This window comes from Carcharodon carcharias, chromosome 3 (genome assembly GCF_017639515.1).
Source record: "Carcharodon carcharias isolate sCarCar2 chromosome 3, sCarCar2.pri, whole genome shotgun sequence".
In the NCBI taxonomy this organism is placed as follows: domain Eukaryota; kingdom Metazoa; phylum Chordata; class Chondrichthyes; order Lamniformes; family Lamnidae; genus Carcharodon; species Carcharodon carcharias.
Window position 1 is genome coordinate 80,181,002 of NC_054469.1, and position 15,687 is coordinate 80,196,688.

Genomic DNA, 15,687 nt, shown 5'->3' on the forward strand with positions numbered 1-15,687 from the left:
TCCCTACTTTTGTAATCAATTCCCCTCACAATAAATGATAACTTTCTATTAGCTTTCCTAATTACTTGTTGTACCTGCATACTAACATTTTGTGGTTCATGCATTAGGACATCCAGTTCCCGCTGAATCTCACAGCTCTGTAATCTCTCAGCATTTAGATAATATGCTTTTTCATTCTTCTTGTCAAAATGAAAGATTTCACATTTTCCCACATTATGTTCCATTTACCAGATCTTTACCCAATCTGGAATTAAAACCCAATCATCCTTTAGGGAAGGAAGTCTGTCATTCTTACCTGGTCTGGCCTACATGTGACTCCAGGCCCATGGCAATGTGGTTGATTCTTAATGCCCTAGCTGTCGCGGAAAACGGAATGAACACTCAGACCCAGCCCAGGAGGTTTGTCTCGGAAGCCTTTATTGAATCGTGATATCACGGAGAGCCCAGCAGCATACAATGGAGCTAGCCCGCACTCTGAGGAAGCATCAGAGTACACACATAGTTATAAGATTGAAATTTTATCTTTGGCATGCATACAATTGTTCTTAGTTTATAATTAAACAAAAACCCTGAGTAGTTACACAAAACCTTGAGTAGCCCATCTGGCGACTAGTCACCTGGGCAGACAATAGATAGCATGACTAGGCCCTGTCTCATGTGCTGATAACAGACATCTTAACTTTGTTTCAAGGTCCTTTGGTAGTTTGTTTATGATACTTGCTTTTCTTCCTTCACAATAGCTGACAGCACAGGTTTGTCTGATACTGGTGCAAGGAGTCTTCGTTGTAGTATTCCACTATGGTTTAACCACTTAACCCTTTGTTATCCTATAGATGTATTTTATTCTCCCACACTAGCAAACCATTCGTTGCATCAAATTGATAAGAAGTTTAAAACAAATGAAATAAGACCTGGGAACGACAACAAACTCAACCCTGTCAATCCTGCAAAGTACTCCTTACTAACATCTGGGAGTTTGTGCAAAAACTGGGAGAGCTGTCTCACGAACTAGGCAAGCAACAGCCTGACATAGTTATACTCACAGAATCATACCCAGACACCACTGTCACTGTCCCAGGTATGTCCTGTCCCACCGGCAGGACAGATCCAGCAGAGGTGGCAGCACAGTGGCGTACAATTGGGAGTGAGTTGTCCTGGGAGTCCTCATGAAGTCTAAAAGCATCAGATCAAACATGGGCAAGGAAACCTCCTGCTGATTACCACGTACTGCCCTCCCCACTCAGATGATGAATCAGTACTCCTCCATGTCGAACACCACTTGGAGGAAGCAGTGAGGGTGGTAAGGGCACAAAATGTATTCTGGATGGGGGACTTCAATGTCCATCACTGAGTTGTCAGTAGCACCATCACAGGCTGAGCTGGCATAGTCCTAAAGGACATAGCGCTAGACTGGGTTTGCGACAGGTGGAGAGAGAACCACGAGGGAGAAACATACTTCACCTCATCCTCACCAACCTGCCTGCTGCAGATGCATCTGTCCATAACAGTATAGGTAGGAGTGACCGCCCGTCATGAAACTAACATATAATTTTAATGTTTTCCTGGTTCATTGTGAAGTAGGTTTATGGATGTAAGTATAGTTTAATCTGTGTGTGATTTACTTACATTTGGAGTCAAGTAGACTGCAAGTTTAAATCATCAAAAGAAGCTAGGTGCTTGACCACTAATGTGTAAACATGGATGCTGGCTTAGCATGTAAGGTGTGAAGGGAATTTGCCTTTTTAGATAAATAAAGGGATTGTTGGATTTCAATGGAATGTTAGTCTTTTTACAACTAGCCAGATAAGCAAGACTAAGGAATATGTTCATTTTTCCCAAAGGTAACTGACAATATATGGTGGCAACATGAAAGTTTTTATATTATGAGGAAGATACAGTTTCAGAGACACATGGAACAATAGAATTTACATATTAAAAAGAAGGAAACAAAGAGAATGGAAGGTTATGTGTCAGAAAGCCATGTAAGATCCAACAGGATTGTAAGAAATAACCTGAATGAAGCCCCCAGAATTTGTGCATGAGTCTGCTATGCAATGGAACTTAAGTTGGGGAAAAGCCATTTGGAATTCCACAACTCAGGGTATTGTGTTAACTTGCTGAGTTTGTTTTAAATCTAAAATCTATTTATTGGACCGTTGCCTTAAAGGGAGTGTAATTGGGTGTCAGGCTAATTAGGAATTTTAGGAATTATTATATTAGTAAGTAATTTGTAGTCTTAAGAGCTTGAAATCTTTCATATTTTGTTAATACATATTGTAATTTTAATTTTAAAAATCTCTAAAGGTCTTGGTGGACTTAAAACTTCTAAAATTCAGCGTACACACCTTGTAATAAATACAAATTGCAAAACCATTGTGCTAGCACAACCAAGTTTCCCTTGTGGATTTGATCCACCTGACACACATCCGCTATGTCATAACACCACCACACAGTCCTTGTGGGGCAAAGTCCCATTTTCACATTGAGGATACCCTCCATCATGTTGTTTGGCACTACCGCCATCCTAAATGGGATAGATTTAGAACAGATTAACAACTAGAGACTGAGCATCCATGAAGTGCAGTGGGCCATCAGCAACAGCAGAACTGTACTCCACACAATCTTTAACCTCATGGCCCGGCATATCCCCCACTCTACCATTATCACCAAGCCAGGGGATCAACCCTGGCTCAATGAAGAGTGCAGGAGCACATGCCAGAAGCAGTACCAGGCATACCAAAATATGAGGTGTCAACCTGGTAAAGTTAAAACACAAGATTACTTGCATGCCAAACTGCATAAGCAGCAAGTGATTGAGCTAAGTGATTCCATAACCAACGGATCAGATCTAAGTTCTGCAGTCCTGCCACATCCAGTTGTGAATGGTAGTGTACAATTAAACAACCCACTGGAGGAGGAAGCTCCACAAATATCCCCATCCTCAATGATGGAGGAGCCCAGCACATCAGTGAATTCGCAACAATCTTCAGCCAGAAGCGCCCAGTGGATGATGCATCCTGGCCTCTGCCAGAGATCCCCAGCATCACAGATGCCAGTCTTCAGCCAATTTCATTCACTCCACATGATGTAAGAAACGGCTGAGAGCACTAAATACTGCAAAGGCTATGGGCCCTGACAATATTCCAGCAATAGTACTGAAGGCTTGTTCTCCAGAACTGCTGCACCTCTAGCCAAGCTGTTCCAGTACAGCTACAACACTGGCATCTACCCCGCAATGTGGATAATTGCCCAGGTATGTCCTACACACAAAAAGCAGGACAAATCCAACCCAGCCAATTACTGCCCCATCAGTCTACTCTCAATCATCAGATCATCAGTAAAGTAACTGAAGGGGTCACCAATAGTGCTATCAAGCGACACTTGCTTAGCAATAACCTGCTCACTGATTCTCAGTTTGGGTTCTGCCATGGTCTTCAGCTTCTGATCTCATTTCAGCCTTGGTTCAAACATGAGCAAAAGAGCTGAACCCAAGAGGTGAGGTGAGAGTGACTGCCCTTGACATCAAGGCAGCATTTGACTGACTGTGGCATCAAGGAGCCCTAGCAAAACTGGAGTCAATGGAAATCAGGGGGAAAACTTTCCTCTGAGTCATACTCAGCACGAAGGAAGGTGGTTGTGGTTGTTGGAAGTCAATCATCTTAGTTCCAGGACTTCAAAGCAGGAGTTGCTTAGGGTAGTGTCCTAGGCCCAACCGTCTTCAGCTGCTTCATCAAAGACCTTCCTTCCATTAAATGGTCAGAAGTGGGGATGTTCGCTGATGATTGCACAATGTTCCGCACCATTCATGACTCCTCAGATACTGAAGAAGTCTATGTTCAAATGCAGCAAGACCTGGACAATATCCAGACTTGGGCTGACATGTGGCAAGTGACATTTGCGCCACAGAAGTGCCAAGCAATGACCATCTCCAACAAGAGAGAATCTAATCATCACCCCATGACACTCAATGGCATTACCATCACTGAATCCCCCTCTATCAACATCTTGGAGGATACCATTGACTAGAAATGGAACTGGAGTAGCCACACAAATACTGTGGCTATAAGAGCAGGTCAGAGGCTAGGAATCCCACGACAATTAACTCACCACTTAAACTCCCGAAAGCCTGTCCACCATCAACAAGGCACAAGTCAGGAGTGTGATGGAATACTCCCCCACTTGCCTGGATGAGTGTAGCTCCAACAATAATCAAGAAGCTTGACACCATCCAGGACAAAGTAGCCCGCTTGATTGGCACCCCTTACACAAACATTCACTCTCTCCAGCACCAAGCTTTCTCCATCCTTACTTGGAAATACACCACCGCTCCTTCACTGTCTCTCGAACTGACTCCTGGAACTGTGGGTGTACCTACACCACATGGACTGCAGCGGTTCAAGAAGGCAGCTCACCTCCACCTTCTCAAGGGCAATTAGGGATGGGCAATATAAAAAAATTCTTAGAGCAATGATTTTGAGTTCCAACCAGGGAGAAGGCTATATTAGAAATAAAAATAAAAATACCTGGAAAAACGTGGCAGGTCTGGCAGCATCTGTGGAGAGGAACACAGTTAACGTTTCGAGTCCTTATGACTCTTCAACAGAATTAAGTAAGAATAGAAGAGGTGAAATATAAGCTGGTTTAAGGGGGGTGGGGGGTGGGGGGCGGGGTGCACAGAGCTGGATAGAGGGCCAGTGATAGGTGGAGATAGCCAAAAGATGTCATAGACAAAAGGACAAAGAGGTGTTGAAGGTGGTGATATTATCTAAGGAATGTGCTAAGTAAGGGTAGAAAGCAGGACAAGCAAGGTACAGATAGCCCAAGTGGGGGTGGGATGGAGTGAAGGGAAGGGATCGAAATAGGCTAAAAGATAGAGATAAAACAATGGATGGAAATACATTTAAAAATAATGGAAATAGATGGGAAAAGAAAAATCTGTATAAATTATTGGGAAAAAAAAGGGGGGGATCGGAAAGGGGGTGGGGATGGAGGAGAGAGGTCATGATCTAAAATTGTTGAACTCAATATTCAGTCCGGAAGGCTGTAAACTGCCTAGTCGGAAGATGAGGTGCTGTTCCTCCAGTTTGTGTTGAGCTTCACTGGAACAATGCAGCAGGCCAAGGATGGACATTTGGGCATGAGAGCATGGTGGAGTGTTGAAATGGCAAGCGACAGGGAGGTCTGAGAAATGCTTGAGGACAGACCGAAGGTGTTCTGCAAAGCGGTCACCCAGTCTGCATTTGGTCTCTCCAATGTAGAGGAAACAGCATTGGTAGCAACAAATGCAGTAGACTAAATTGAGGGAAGTGCAAGTGAAATGCTGCTTCACTTGAAAGCAGTGTTTGGGCCCTTGGACGGTGAGGAGAGGGGAAGTACAGGGGCAGGTGTTGCACATTCTGCGGTTGCATGGGAAGGTGCCGTGGGAGGGTGTTGAGGTATAGGGGGTGATGGAGGAGTGGACCAGGGTGGCCCGGAGGGAACGATCCCTGCAGATTGCCGCCGGGGGGGTGAAGGGAAGATGTGTTTGGTGGTGGCATCATGCTGGACTTGGCAGAAATGGCAGAGGATGATTCTTTGAATGCGGAGGCTGGTGGGGTGATAAGTGAGGACAAGGGGGATCCTATCATAGTTCTGGGAGGGAGAGGAAGGTGTGAGGGTGGATGCGCGGGAGATGGGCCATACACAGTTAAGGGCCCTGTCAACCACCGTGGGTGGATAACCTCGGTTAATGAATAAGGAAGACATGTCAGAGGAATTGTTTTTGAAAGTGGCATCATCAGAACAGATGCGACGGAGGCGATGGAACTGAGAGAATGGGATGGAGTCCTTACAGGAAGCGGGGTGTGAGGAGCTGTAGTCGAGGTAGCTGTGGGAATCGATAGGCTTGTAATGGATATTGCTGGACAGGCTATCACCAGAAATTGAGACAGAGAGGTCAAGGAAGGGAAGTGTCAGAGATGGCCCATGTGAAAATGATGGAGGGGTGGAAATTGGAACCAAAATTAATAAACGTTTCCAGGTCCAGAAGGCTATATTAGACCTGGTAATGTGCAATGAGACAGGATTAATGATTGACCTCATAGTAAAGGAACATCTAGGCAACTGTGATCATACTATAGAATTTCACATTCAGTTCAAGGGTTAGAAGTGTGGTTCTAAGACTGGTGTTTTGTTATGAATGCTAAGCGCAAGCAGAGGCAGAGCCTTTAATTCTGTCTTTTTTACCATTCTCGCGAACCCTGATCTTATCCACTAGTGCTTAAGTTTAAATGCTGTGACACTGGTTATCATTACCCATATCGCTACACTGCTCTATTGCCTTGTCCTTTCTTTTTCGTGTCTTAAACTTAAATAAAGGCAATTTAGAGACAAGGATATGAGAAGAGTTGCCTAAATTGAGCTGACTAAAGTGAAGCGGCTCTCAGCCCCAACAGTCACATGCAAGCATAAAATATACTTTACATAACAAACATAAAAATATACACTTTTCAGGGAAGTGAGATACAGATTTTTTGGTGTTGCACTTTCGCTGGGCACAGTAACTATCCAGAGGTGTCTCCTGACTATTCTTGTACAAGACAGCACACCAGTACACAACTCATTGTCGAACTCGAGTGCAAGGCCATGCTCCTTGATGGAAAAAGTACGCAAGCATTGTGCTGCTTGGCTGGTGGAAGAGGGGAGGTGGTGTGGTCTGTGTGTGTGTGCGTGCGTGCGTACGCGCACGCGCGCGGGATTGCGCAGGCGTGCCATTACGCCTGCAACCGGCATTGGTTGTCTGTCGGGAGTGCGCAGGCGTGTTGAGGGTTGGCTGGCTCGTGACAGCGGCGCGGGGCTTTAGTCGCCTGTCAGTGGGACGGGGTTGGAGGAGGCGGAGTCCGTGCGGCGGACCAGGTAAACAAACAACATCACCTGCTGCCTCAGAGGGGCTGGTTCCCTGGGGGATGGAGAGGGGGTCTCACACAGCTCTAGGCTCTGAGTGTCCCATGACATATTGTCAGGCCTAGAACTAAAGGCTTTTACTGAGGTCGAGTAAAACCTGAGGTGAGCTCTGAAGATAAGAGGTCCTGCTTGATTCCAACCATCAAGGATTTATAGTATTTCTTGGTGAATGATGAGGCCTTGACTTATTGAGGATGACATTAACTTGCACAGGTATAGGGGACGGGATTTCAACTGAAACTGGAAGAAAATAAACTTTAACCAGCTCCCCCCTTCCTATTGCTTTCTCTGGCTGCAATTGCTTTGAGTAAGGAAGTGTTTTTTGAAGAGGGTTAAATTAATCAGAATATGAACCCAGTGAAATGTCTAAAGCAAGTGAAATAAATTAACTGTAATATATCTGCAGTTTGAAATGAATATGCTCAAAATATATAAACAAACTAACTTTCAAATGTCAGTTCATTTTCATTAGTAGAGTTGTGTTTTGAGACACGGGCACATACAAAAATAAGTCTCCTTTCAAAGAAGTGAAATTTATTTATATCAATTGAGTTGTGTTAATTGAAAGGAACACTTTAAAATGTAACTATTTATATTGTAATTTCAGCTTAACTTGTACTGTAGAAATTAAGCTACAGTACTTTGATAGTGTTTGTATACCATAGTTATGGAACAAATTTGCCTTTTGTTCCTGTAGTCTGATGGAAGCTACCATTGCATTATCACACTTCATTTGTGTTCTATAGCATATAATTAGTTAACAGGGTATGGTAGAGAACAATTATTATGAACAACATGCTGGATGTAGGCATTGTAACTGCAATTTAAATGTAACTGCACTGCAAATGAGGAACATTGTGCTTTGCAGTTGTAGCAGTTAACCAACTAGATTAAAAAAACTGATTTGGTATCTCATCGTGTAGCAACATTACCAAGTGTCATATTATGTTACTCTATGATGCTGGGTAATGGGGATACTGTAGGTAGGTTATGTTATGTGCAGATCCTTTGGGCATAAAACTTTAAGTAGCAATAGTGGATCTCTTCATCTTGTACACATAAGACACCTTTCTGGATTTTGTGTTTGAAAGCATTGCATCGACTTTTCAACATTTAGATTTGTAAATTGAGCCTCCCATTCAAGGACATCAAAGCCTTGAGAGGGTGCAAAGGAATTTTGCTAGAATCGTACCATGATGAAGGACTTTAGTTAAGTGGAGAAACTAGAGAACCTGGGATTGTCCTCCTTAGAGCAGAAAAAGTCAATGGGAGATTTAGTAGAGGTGTACAAAAGTTATGTGGAATTTTGATAGAATAACTGAGGATAAATTATTTCCACTGACAATTCATGCAGTGAATTATTATGAGTTGGAATGTTTTGCCTGAGAATGTTTTGGCAGATGATTCAAAAGTAACTTTTAAAAGGGAATTAGATATAGTCGCCATCACTTCTGAATGTAGGTTCATATTAATGACGTTTGCCTGCTCTATGCGGTAGCCAGTGAAATAAACTAATTTTTAAGAAGCATGGAACTTTGAATGTTCCCCTTCTTCTGCTTCCAGCCACTTCAAAAGAAAGCAATTAAATATGATTGCTTTACATGTTTCTTGTGAATACTTTAATATTAAATTCTTCTGCATGCTTTTTTAAACGCAAGCTTTAACCTGATTGGACAATATGCCCCAAAAGTCAGATGCAATATTAGGAGTGACAGTTACTTACAACTTATCTTCTTCTGTGTTTTAATCATATATTGCAAAATATTTCTTGCTGTACAGTGTGGAAACTTTTCACCTTATTAAGGTATGAAGAGCTGATGGGGCTGAAATATGCAGCAGTCTGGTCAGTTTCACCTCTGGTGAGTTTTCCACTATAGCAGATAAATGCACCTTGTGTAATGGAAGGTGCCTTTCTTTGTTATTCATTTGTGACAGGAATCACAGGAGTTTTAAAGGCCATGGGGGTGGTTGGAAGGACTTAATGACAGGCTATCTCACTTTAACAAAGTGTAAACAGCTATTTGAACTGCCCAAAATAGTTGATGCCCTTAGTTTATGTGATGCCTTTGTAACTGACTTCTATTTTAATGGTTAGTGCCATTTGTCCAATATAAAAGACTACCTGGGGCCAATGGGGAAGGTGTAAATGAGGGAACCATACAGTTGAAAAGGAAAAATTTTCAGGGCTATCAAAAAAGAGCATGGGAGTAGAACTAATTGGAAATAAAACCGGAAAATGCTGAAAATACTCAGGCATCTGTGGAGAGAGAAAGAGTGTGAATGCTTGAGGTTGATGATCCTTAATCAGAATTGGGAGTACAGTTTTTAATCAAGGCAGGGAAAAGGGGGAGGAAAGAGAAAAAAAAGGTCTGTGATAGGGTGGAAGGCAGGAGAGGTTAAATTGCAGAAGGGTTGATGGTGCAAGTAAAATGGAGATGGTAATGTGACAAATAATGAAATAAAAGATGTGTCTAGAGGAGGTGTACATGGGAAAAACAGAATCATCAACAGTTACCATCCAAAAAAAAATGGGGACACAGGTTACGATCTCAAATTTCTCAGCTTGAGTCCGGAAGGCTGTACAATACCAAGAAAGAGGAGGTTCTGTTCTTCGAGCTTATGAGGACAGTACATTATCTTTCAGGTGAGCACTTTACAGCCTTCTGGATTCAGCATCAAGTTCAACAATTTCAGATCATAACTGCTGTCCTCTTTTTTTCTTTCTCGTGGTATTTTTTTGATGGCAGCAATTGGTGACAATTTTGCTTTTCCCATCTACACCTACTCTAGACTTTTGTTGCTTGTATCATTACCATCCCCTTTTGCCTTGTACCATCACCTGTTTTGTCATTTAATCTCTCTTGCCTTTCACCCTACTAAAACCCTTCCCTTTTGTTATCTCCTCCCCTTTTCCCCACTTCTTTTCCTGCCATGCTTAAAACTGTTGCATCCATGCATAAGAACATAAAAAATAGGAGCAGGACTAGACCATATGGCTTGTTGACTCTGCCCTGCTATTCAGTATGATCATGGCTGATCTTCGGCTGCAACTCCACTTCCCTGCCATATCGCTTGATTCCCTGGGAGACTGAACATCTGTTTAGCTTAACCTTAAATATATTCAGCAATGAAACATCTACAACCCTTTGGGTAGAGAATTACAAGGATTCACAACCCTCTTGCGTGAAGAAATTTCTCCTCACCTCAGTCCTAAATGATCGGTCTCTTATACTGAGACTGCCCCCATGTTCTAGATTCCCCAGCCAGGGGAAACAACCTTTCAGCGTCTACCCTGTCAAAACCCTTCATAATATTGTATGCTTCAATGTCATCACCTCTCGTTCTTCTGAACTCCAGAGAATAGAGACACAAGTTACTCAGCCTCTCATCGTAGGGCAACTCTCTCATCCCAAGGATGAATCTGATGAGCCTTCACTGTTCTGCTTTCAGTGCAAGTATAAAATACTCCCAGTTCTAACAAAAGGACATAGACCTGAGAGGTTAGGGCTCTGCAGGGGCTGCCAGTGCTGCTGAATATTTCCAGCCTTTTCTGTCTTTATTTTAGTCTCCCAGCATTGGTAGTATTTTGCTGTAGAATTAATTGATTATCTGTTTCAAAGAATCAACATGGCCTGAAAGGCTCTCTTCTGTGCCAGAGAATCCCATTATTTTTAGAAGTTGATCGTAATAAAGGATTAGATGTATTTTTTCAGACATATAGGCCATTAGAAAATATACAATGCCTTTCAAAATTGTTTGAATAGTATCAACATAAAATTGAAAAGCCCAGAACCTACTTTATTTCCTAATTCAAACATGTATTTCCTGCAAGAAAATCATACAGTGAAGTAATTTGATTTGGGCAGTCTGTCTCTTGAGTTATTTTACTGTATAATGGAAGATTTTCGACCCTACAGGGCAGTTCATGCCTTTTGGGTCATTGTGTTTGTTAATTGCAAGATTACACTAATTACATTAACTTCAGTGGTGGGCAAGATTCTAGAAACAATTATTTGGGATAGAATTAGTAGTCACATGGAAAAATATAGGTTGATAAGGAAGAGCCAGCATGAATTCCTAAAGTGGAAATCATGTTCAACTAACTTGCTGGAATTTTTTGAAGAGGTAACAGAAAAGGTCGATGAGGGTAGTGCTGTTGATGTGATGTACATGGACTTTGAAAAAGCATTTGACACAGTGCCACTCAACAGAGTTGTGAGAAAAGTTATTGCTCATGGAATAAAAGGGACAGTAGCAACATGGATACAAAATTGGCTGAAAACTAGGAAGCAGAGAATAATAGTCAATGGATATTTTCTGAGCTGGAGAAAGGTTTGTACTGGAGTTCTCCAGGGATTGGTATTGGGACCCTTGCTTTTCCTGATATATACTAAAGATCTAGATCTTGGTGTGCAGGGAACAGTTTCAAAGTTTGCGGATGATACGAAGCTTGGGAGTGTTGTGAACTGCAAGGAGGATAGTGTAGAACTTAAAGAGGACATAGACGCGTTTGTGGAGTGGGCAGAGAAGTGTGAGGTGTCAAATTTGGTATGAAGAATATGGACAGGCAATTTAAAATAAGGGATGACATTTTTAAGGGGGTGCAGGAGCTCAAAGACTTGGGTGTATACGTGCATAGATCTTGAAGGTGGCAGGACAGGTGGAGAGCAGTTAATAAAGCATATAGTATCCTGGGCTTTATTAATAGGGGCATAGAGTACAAGAGCAAGGAGGTTATGCTGAATTTATATAAGACACTCGTTAGACCTCAGCTGGAATATTGTGTACAGTTCTGGCCGCCATATCATAAGGAGGATGTGAATACGTTGGAGAGAGTGCAGAAAAGGTTTACAAGAATGGTTCCAGGGATGAGAAACTTCAGCTATGAGGATAGATTGGAGAGGTTGGAACTATTCTCCTTGGAGAGAAGATGGCTAAGATGAGATTTGATAGAAATGTTAAAAATCATTGGGCTGGACAGAATAGATAGGGAGATCTGTTACCACTTGTAAAAGGATCAAGAACAAGAGGGCGCAGATTTAAAATGATTTGCAAAAGAAGCAAATATAATGTGAGAAAAAACTTTTTCACACAACGAGTGGTTCAGGTCTGGAATGCACTGCCTGGAAGTGTGGTGGAGGCAGGTTCAATCAAGGCATTCAAGAGGGCATTAGATGATTATTTGATTAGCAACTATGTGCAAGGGTACGGGGAAAAGGCAGTGCAATGGCGCTAGGTCATAATGCTCATTTGGAGAGTCAGTGTGGACACGATGGGCCGAATGGCCTCCAGTGCCGTTAAAATTCTGTGATAAATTCAATGGCCTGCATATTTTTGCTATATTTTGTTCATGGTGATGAAATACTGCAGTATATCAAGACTATATTTTCAATAATTGGTACTGTGTTGAACGTACATGTCAAAGATAAAGGATATGGGCAATCTTATGGTTATTAAGAATATGCCTTGAGGTTATGTCAAAGGCTTTTTTCTAATATAGCATTTATTAACGTAAGAGTCTAATTAGTATCAATTACTTTGTAGTTTTATTTCTTGAAGGAGTCTATAGTATATTTTTATTAGTATTAATAACAGATTCATCATTTTAGATGGCTATTCAGTTCTGAACTTAATTTGACCATTGGAAATTAAGTTTTTCTTTTGGTCCCACCACCGCCTTTGCTGCCCAGCTGCATGTTTCTATATAGCAAAACCACATTTCCATGATTTGCCAGTGCTGCCACAAATTGCCAGGCAGGGTTAACAACCCTCCCCCCTTAAACCAGCTTATATTTCACCCCTTTCCTATTTTTACTTAGTCCTGTTGAAGGGTCATGAGGACTCAACGTCAACTGTGCTCTTCTCCGCCGATGCTGCCAGACCTGCTGAGTTTTTCCAGGTATTTTTGTTCAGGGTTATTTTGACTATTGGCTTACGTTCTAAGTTACAGTTTGCACACGCACAAATTACTGGAATCCTGATACTTGATAGGTAATTATGTGTCTTCATTAGCTATACTACAATTATGTGATCAAAGTTTAACTTTTTATTTAAGCTTTTGTTTTTGCCTTTATAACAAAATATTGAGTAGTTAGCCCCTCTCAGTAAGGGAAAACATGTCTCCCACAATTTTCAGGCCACTAATGATGATCCCACTAGGAAGTGAGCAAGTGTACTCTTGTTGAGGACAGGATTGGACTTGGTTATCATGCTTCCTCTTAGGTTATTGATCATTGCTGGTTGACCATTTTCCTATCAGACTCTGTGAAAAGGCAAGCCAAAATGTCCTTGTGATATGATGGGCCTTGAAATCCATACAGATAATGGGGAAGTATCTTCGAATCTAGACTTACAGATAAGAGAGCAGCTGTGAAAGTTTATGTAGTTGAAGAATTGGTGTTTGCCTTTGAAGGTGGACTTAACCAGCAGAAAAGGTCCTGGGAGTGAGTGACAGTGCGCCTTCACTTTTATGGTACTATGCTACTGACCCTTGGTAGCCTGATTGAGTACAGCCATCTGATAGCTGTTTCTGGAAACCTTCCTCTGTCTCTCCCTGTTGGAGAGCAGTTTCTGTTTCAAGGTGTGACTCTCTCTCTCTCTCATGATGTTCAAGATGGTTCTGCAAGCCAAAATGGCTGTTTGCGGCCAGACTTTATATAGTTCCAAAACTTAAAATGCCTGCTATCCCAAACTGTCAAATGATCCTTCCATTTTGGGTATTGGTTAGCTTGGGGGCATAGACCCATCCATTATCTTTTTAGCTGAGGTAATTAACCTCTTAAAGGTCTCAACCATTAACTTCAATGGATCCCATTCTCCCAGTTTTGAGGAGATTTAAAAAATAGATATTTCCAGGGAAGGACAGTTAATTTCTGTTTACCCTGGTAGAAATGCAGATTGAATTTTAAATGCTTTCAAAGGCAAACACCAATTCAAATGCCATGTCTGAATATGTCTACATGCAGTCCACTTGGAGCTTTCTGGAAGCTTGACCACATTGCGATGGAAAAAGGTGAGGTGACTTTTGGCAACCATCTTTAAGGTTTCTTGTGTCCATTTAAAAAGGAAGATTAGTTTTTTTTTGCAAAATCTATAATCTCACAACTACACATTCGTGACAAAGCCCTGAAAAAATTCCTCCCAAAATGGGTGTTTACTTGTATGCAGAGTATACAAGTGAACCGCTGGTGTGGGTGGTCTTGATCCTTTGCACCCAGTTATAAGGTACTGTTAAGTAAAATTTGTGGGGTGAAAAATTGAGGCTGACTACGAATGTGAGTATAGCATGCCATGGCTGAAAAGTAGGTGGAATTATACAGATTTTTGGGGCTGAAGAAATGAGGTTGTCTTATGCACCTTGATCCATGGTAAAACTTGCTGTTTAAAATCACTTGAGCTCAGACCATGCAGAAGTTATTGAAGGTCAAACAGTCTTATGTTGCAACAGAGTAAATAGGGAGAAACTGTTCCCATTCATGAAAGGATCGTGAACAAGAGGGCACAAATTTAAAGTAATTGGTAAAAGGAGCAAAAGCGACATCATGAAAGACTTTTCACACAGCGAGTGTTTAAGTTCTGGAATGCACTACCTGAGAATATGGTGGAAACATGTTCAATTGAAGCATTCAAAAGGGAATTAGACTATTAGCTGAAGAGGAAGAACGTGCAGGGTTACAGGGAGAAGGTGGAAGAATGGCACTAAGTGAATTACTCATTCGCTGGTGCAGACATGATGGGCTGAATAGCCTCCTGCCCTGTAACATTTCTGTGATTTGACAACTACAAGGAGAGATCTGCTAACCCCTTTACCCATTGTGAAATACCCTGCTGATATACAGTAGGTTCAGAGCTGCATGTGATCCATTAGCCTTGTAAACCAGGTAATGAAGGAAGCCTGACACCTTTAGAATTGTACTCTGGCATTATCAAAAGAGGTTTTTAAAAAAATATTGGGGGAGAATTGCCCAAAAACGTTAAATGGTGTATGGTCTGTAAAAACAAAAAACTGCGGATGCTGGAAATCCAAAACAAAAACAGAATTGCCTGGAAAAACTCAGCAGGTCTGGCAGCTTTGATGCTGTTTTGTAACTGCAGGTAATTCTGTTTTTGTTATGGTCTGTAAAGCTTGTTTGACCATACCTTGTTCTGTGCTTGTGTCATGAGTGAGTTTATTGACTGAGCAAAAACTGGAATTGATTCGTTGAATGGAATATCTGGGGAGGAATGTTAAAATGAAAACAGCACATTCGGTAGGTCCACCTTGACTTTGTATCCATATGGTTTTTCAGAGCATGTATTTACATACATAAGATATACAGCACCAGAAACAGACCACTAAAGCAGGCCATTTGGCTTAACCAGTCCATCTGGCATTTATGCTTCACTCAAGCTTCCTCCTGTCTTATCTCACCTAACACACTATCAGTGTAACCCTCTATTTTCTTCTCCCTCATTTGCTTTTCTAGCCTCTCCCTTAAATACACATATTCTATTTGTTTCAGCAACTCCCTGTGTCAGCAAGTTCCAAGTTCTCAGCAATCTGGGCAAAGAAATTTCTTCTGAATGTACTATTTGATTTCTTGGTGACTATCTTGTCTTGATGGCCTCTAGCTTTTTGTAAAATAAAAAGCAAGCAGAAAATTACAGAGTGCGTATAGCATTTACAATGCAAAATGAAAGCAGTATGGTTCCTACTGAGATATTGCCACACAGTTAAGCACTTGGCATGTCACAACATTCAAGGCT

At 41.7% G+C, this 15,687-nt stretch overlaps 1 protein-coding gene across 4 annotated transcripts in view; it reads left to right on the forward strand.

The window, feature by feature from the left end:
• Window positions 1-6,779: 6,779 nt before the first annotated feature.
• tbc1d5 (TBC1 domain family, member 5) overlaps window positions 6,780-15,687 on the forward strand; it is a 554,754-nt gene continuing 545,846 nt past the window's right edge. For 2 of the 4 annotated variants that reach the window (XM_041183650.1, XM_041183658.1), the window contains exon 1: window positions 6,810-6,894. The gene's annotated coding sequence lies outside the window, so the exon portion shown is untranslated. Of the gene's footprint in view, window positions 6,895-15,687 lie in introns of all 4 variants that reach the window. The other 2 variants (XM_041183651.1, XM_041183652.1) reach the window with 2 other exon arrangements.